Source organism: Antennarius striatus, chromosome 13 (assembly GCF_040054535.1).
Source record: "Antennarius striatus isolate MH-2024 chromosome 13, ASM4005453v1, whole genome shotgun sequence".
In the NCBI taxonomy this organism is placed as follows: Eukaryota; Metazoa; Chordata; class Actinopteri; order Lophiiformes; family Antennariidae; genus Antennarius; species Antennarius striatus.
In genome coordinates, this window is record NC_090788.1 from 20,381,455 (window position 1) to 20,387,454 (window position 6,000).

Below are 6,000 nucleotides of genomic sequence, written 5' to 3' on the forward strand. Positions count from 1 at the left end.
TCTTTACATTTTTAAGTCAGTTTAAATGTGTGTTGGGGGGGTATTTATCCTCATTTTCTTCTGTCTGGAATGAGTTACAAGTGAGAAAATGAGTTGAAGATGTTGTCATGAGGTCTAATTTATTAAAAAATACAATAAATTTTGTATTTGAGGAGGACTTAAATATATTCTTACATTCTACTAAAGCAAGGTCATTTAATGTTAGGTGCCTTTAACAATTCCAGCATCAGCACACTGTCAGAAAGGATCTTCAGACTGAGATCAAACACACATTTTTAGAAATGAAACCAAACCATCATAAATAAAAAAACACAGCAAAGGTTCAAAGGTAATGTAGTTCTATCATGTCCAGCACACGTGTGTTTGCGTGGCACAGCTGCAAAAGAAGTAATGTCATCATCATCACCATCATCATCATCGTTGCCCAGAGCATGGGGAGCTAACTGGTTCATCTGTCTCTGTTCTATGTGTGAGTGTGTGTGTGCATGTGCGTGTGCGTGTGCGTGTGCTTGTGTAATGGCACAGATTGTGTTCCGTGTTCAGCTTGCGTGTTTTCTACATGTGTGTATGAGAGATCATTGTACTCATGAGCGTGTCCTTGATAAAACTCGGGCTGATGGGATGAATAGTATAACATCCAAACATCTCCACATCTCCGTCTTTATTTTTCCCTTTATTCATCTGTTTGTCTCTGTTTTCATCCATCATTGCCGTCTTGTCTCCTTCTGTCCGTCCTTCCATCCATCTTTCTCTCAGCTCTTTGCCTATTAGCATCGATCCATCAAGTGACTCCACTGACTGACCTCTGCAACCCACTCATTACGAAGTGCAGCACAGGGTGTGTGTTTGTGTGTGTGTGTGTGTGGGGGGGGGTTGGTCAGGAGAACTGTTGTTGCATAAAACCAGGCTAACGTAAAAGGCAGAAACCATAGAAATGCAAAGTCACAGAACTTGCAAGCACACGTTGAATAAAACCACATGCAATCCAGCATCCATTAACACACTCCATATTGTATTTTATAAAGGCCTATTTTGATCACACAAGCAGACCAACTCTATCACACCCCCCACCCAACATTTCATTCATTGATCAGAGGACGTGGAGCAGAAAACAGTGAGGCGAGGTTGTTTTCTGCTCCAACTGCAAAAACTATCGAACGTGCAATGAGACAGAAACATGGAAGGGTTCCATTAAAGAGTTAAAAAAAAAACAGCAAGTGTTTTATTAGTTGTTTGTTGAGTAAATAAAAACAGAATAAGAGAAGTTCATCATCTGCATATCTATCTATCTATCTATCTATCTATCTATCTATCTATCCATCCATCTGTCTGTCTGTCTGTCTATCCGTAGCTCTGCTTTCAAATCAGGTTTTCTCATTAACATATACATGTTTGTAAGGTTTGATGCAGATTTTACAGAAGTCTCTGTCAGGTCAGGTCTGAAAAATTGATAATGTGAAATGATCAAATTTACATTACTTCAATTTGTTTGTCTTGCAGACATTGTTCTGCTGCAGAAAAGTTGCAGAAGACAGCATACAGCAACGTCTCCTACATGATAAAACTGAGGTTTATTTCTCAATCTGCACTCCTCACCTCCACCAAAACGTCGTCTCCATCCTAATCGTGCCGACTTCCTGATTCCTGGATCTGCATCCCTTTGACCTCAGAGGGATTAACTCTCCATTTCCTCCCTTTGATAACTGAAAGCTCCGCTGCACCCGCGGGAGCTGACATCGCCTTCCCCATGGGCGTGAACTTTTTCCTTCTTTGCACGAGGACGTTTTTTTATTTTTTTCCTACACATGACAAGACCGTGAAGTATGACGCTGACGTGCAGGAGCTCCTGCCTGTCTAAGATAGGCAGAATACAGAACGAGGTTTTACAAGCAAAGCATTCCTGATAGCAGGAAAATGCCGGCCTTCACATCCGGTCATGAGATGTACGTTTCTGTCACGCCACAGTGTATGTAAATGACAGGCAATGTCAGTCAAGCTCAAATAGATTCGAAGATAGTGTGTGAGGGTGTAAAGGGAGATGGGGGGGGGGGGGCTGACAAACTGGCCAGTGCATTTTAATGCCAATTAAAAAGCAGCACCATGACAGGAAACGCTCCATGAATCCAGGGAGCTGTGACGGAGTGACTAATCACTCCTCCTCCTCTCTCCATCATCTGTTTATGTCTCTCTCCCTCTCTCGTTCTCCCCCCAGCTTTCTCTCGTTCCCTCATTTTCTCCGCATGTCGCTACTCTCAATTTCTTCCCCTGGCTAACTCCACGACCTCTTTATGCCCTCTAATTTCTCTTCCTTCCCCTCAAGGCCAAAAAGATGCGAGGAACATAGATACGGCCTTCACATGAGTCATGATAATGGCCGTCCCTCCTCTTGACCCCCTTCACCCCATCTTTCAGGTCCATCGAGAAGAACCAAATGCCAACTCTAATTTGCATTGAGCCCCATTAGCCTTCCTCCAGTAATTCAAAAAATGCCCTGGATCACCTTATTATGCAGAGTGATTTGTTTCTTCCCTGCTGTATGGACGGACTCCACACCTCCAGCAAAAAAGCCAAAGTTCTCAGTCCTCAAATGATGACATTTGTAAACAATCACATTTGCTGTTTGAATGATAGTCAGCGCATTAGTGCATTAATATCAAGGCAATTCATTTATTCCATCTTCTCTAACAAAGACATGTGAAAGATGACAGGACTGACATTATGGGGGAGAAAAAGGTTTCATGATGGAGATATTCAGCTGCAAAGTCTGCGTGAGCCATTAAATGATTTGATGATGGTGAAATGGTTCAAACACAAATGACTACATTAGTTTTTTTGTGTTTTTTTTAACTTAGTTTTTATTCAACAATTAAACCAAAGACAGGGAGAGGTACAAATAAATGACAATACAAATTGAAAAAAACAGTTTCCATAATGTTATAAATTAAATTGCAAAAAAAACAATTGTTTAAAAGAAAAAATAAGCAAATGAAAATGTGTTTTTATATATATACATATACCTTCTTATCCTTTCTCATGTACGTATATATATTCATGTACATTCATAGATAGAGTTGCATAGCCTTCATAATTGGTATCCATCTTGACATAAATTTCTGTTTTCAGTTGTAATTTTGCAGTGATTTTCTCCATAGAGTTTACATTTTTTATTCTCTCTCCCCCCATTCTGTTAATTCTGGGGGGATGTTGGTCCAGCCAAGCAGCCATCACACATTTTTTTGCGACGAGGTGTAATATTCTGAGTAAATAAATCATATCTTTATCTATAATATTAGTTGAGGGTATCCCTAAAATGACCAATGCTGTGTTGGTTTTATAAATTATTATTGTATTTGTTATTTGCTACTATAACATTTGTCTTCAACCACTTACAAAGACTCAAGGAATAAAATGATCAGTGTTCTCAGGGTTGGTTGGTTATCACACAGATATGCTGCAACTACAAGCCAATGAAGCATTTTTACATACGTCAGTCACTCTCCACTGTCCCCGGGAAATAGATAGTTAATAAGTGCTTTACTGGGATTTTCAATTATGCTTTATGATGCCTGGAACATAAATTTGCTTCTTTGGTGTTTGACAGCAAAATCTTTACATGCGGCCCATTTGCAGCATCCTGTCCTGCTTGTCTCTGCAACAAAAAAACATCAGATTTATTGTTTAAATGACACAGATGGCTGCCTTTGGTGCCACTGTTTCATGGAGGCGTTCAATGCCGGCAAGTTGGTTTTTTTTAACAAGAATAAGGTATGTGGATGATTTTAGTGATCCAGCAGTTACGCTTAAGTGAATTGAAGAGCATCTTGTCTGTTTTAGACTATATTAATTACTAGATTGTGCTGTAATGACATGCAGTCCAACTTGTCGCTGCCAGGAGTGATTTTAATTTCACGTTAGTAGCTGAGCAGGAGAGCAGGATGCCCACAGAATGTTAGTTAACTGAAATCTGCTCATCCAAAGTTTCACCCCATCAAGGTGTTTGGAAAAAATAGGTAAACATTACAATAAAAAAAAATGTAAATTATTATTTATTTATTTTAATACTCAAAAATGATTCTGGTTCACATGATGTTCTTGTTTCTGTAAAGTTTCTTTTTTTTCTTAGAATGTTTTCCTCAGTGACATTTTGAAAATAAATATTTCAACATGAAGACATTTTTTTAAAAACATTTTACCATGTTTCCTGTCATGTCTGACACTCCTTTCTTCCGTTTTCTCTGTCCTGTCCATCAAAAGTAACTGTGGCTGGTTTGTGGTGCCCGCCCATGTAGGGGGAAATGAAATGAAATAAAGGCTTTGACAGAGGATTTAAAAAAAAATACATCCAAGAGCAAAACTTTATCAATTAAAACATTTTCAGTCATGTTAAGAGAGCAGCTTTACAGTTGCAGTACTTTACAGAGCAGCTACTAGTTGCAGTACTCCCGCTGAACAGTGGAAGGGAAAAAAAACTCCCATGTAAAGCATAAGGTTTAAAAAAAAAAGCATAGAAATTAAAAAGAAATTATAATAAAAACATTTAATCAGGGGTTATTCTTCAAATTAAAGTTCTGATTGTCATTGCAATTTAATTTATGGTGGAAAGTTCTTTGACTCACTTTTAGTTTTGAAGTCATTTAATGCACGATCACCAAGAAAAAAAAACATATTAATACCAGTTAAACACATCAAACCAGGGGTTATAGTGAAATAATCACTATTGAATAGCCACAAAGTGGCCTGAAAATGCCAAAATTTATACTTTGAATTTTTTTAGTATGAATTTTAAGGTTTCATATTGGTCAATCAGCCTTAAATAAAGGTCTAGTAGTTATATTTCCCAGCTCATTAAAAGTCAGATGTGAGTTAAAGCTGAATTTTGTGCAAAATAAGTATGTCTTGGATTGATATTCATGCTAATATGCTAACTCTGTGTGCTCACAACACACACCAGCCAAAGACCCAACCTTGACAGATCAAACTGACGCATTATCGCACCAGAGGAGTGAGACCATTTGTCACGGATGGGCGAGATAACCTGAACACAACAACCCAGAATTAAGTGTTCTCTCTTGTTAACACGAGGATTCCTCTTCGGTCACCTCAGAAGGCATGAAGGCGAGTTAAGGAGACACAATCCTGGAGAGATAATCAGCAAAACAGCCGACAGCGTTTCACATCCTCAAACAAACACGAGGCACACGAGTGGCGATCTCAGAGATGGGGATCTATCGGGCCGGGGCCAGAGCACATTTCACGCCTTTATCTCCCTCGGCGCGGCGGAGATAAGACTCTGGGTCAGTGTGGAGGAAGCTCAAACAAGATGTCCTGCTCTGCCCCGCCGCTGCAGAGAGAATGAAAAGATGATTGGTTTCAAAGATGTATAAAGATAGTTCGGTCCGGTTGTTCAGCAGAATATTAGATTACCGCTGAGCAATGGACTTCTAGACACTCTAAAAGGGGTAATTGGCACAGGTAGATGTAGAATTTGTTCCAATATTACAGAATTAGATACAGATAATTGTTTCCAATCTTTAAAGGAAGATACATGAAAAGAAAATCCATGTTGGGATTTATTTTGCAAACAGCTCAGAGGCCGTTCTGGCTGCCAGATTGTGAGCGCAGATTGCTACAAATTGCAATTTCTTTACTGGAACACATACATTTTTTAAATGCAAACTTGAATTATCCAAAGAGAAAACTGACAAGAAAACAAAAAGAAAGTGCAGAAGCAAGAATGTATTTTGTATGAATCTCATAAACTTTTAAACGCCTAATCTTTTCTCGGTGACTCATTTGACAGCTGTGCCTCCTTTTTTCCCCCATGTTGTATATGTCAACAAAGTATTGACAGGGAAATTATATTTTACTGACATTTTACGCCTCTTAAGTGCTTCTGTTTGTTGAAACCCACACTTGAACATCAGTATTTTGTTGACAATGGAGATGAAGAGAATTTGGCAAAATCCTTCCAGCCTCAGTGGGATTCTACAAGACTCTCTA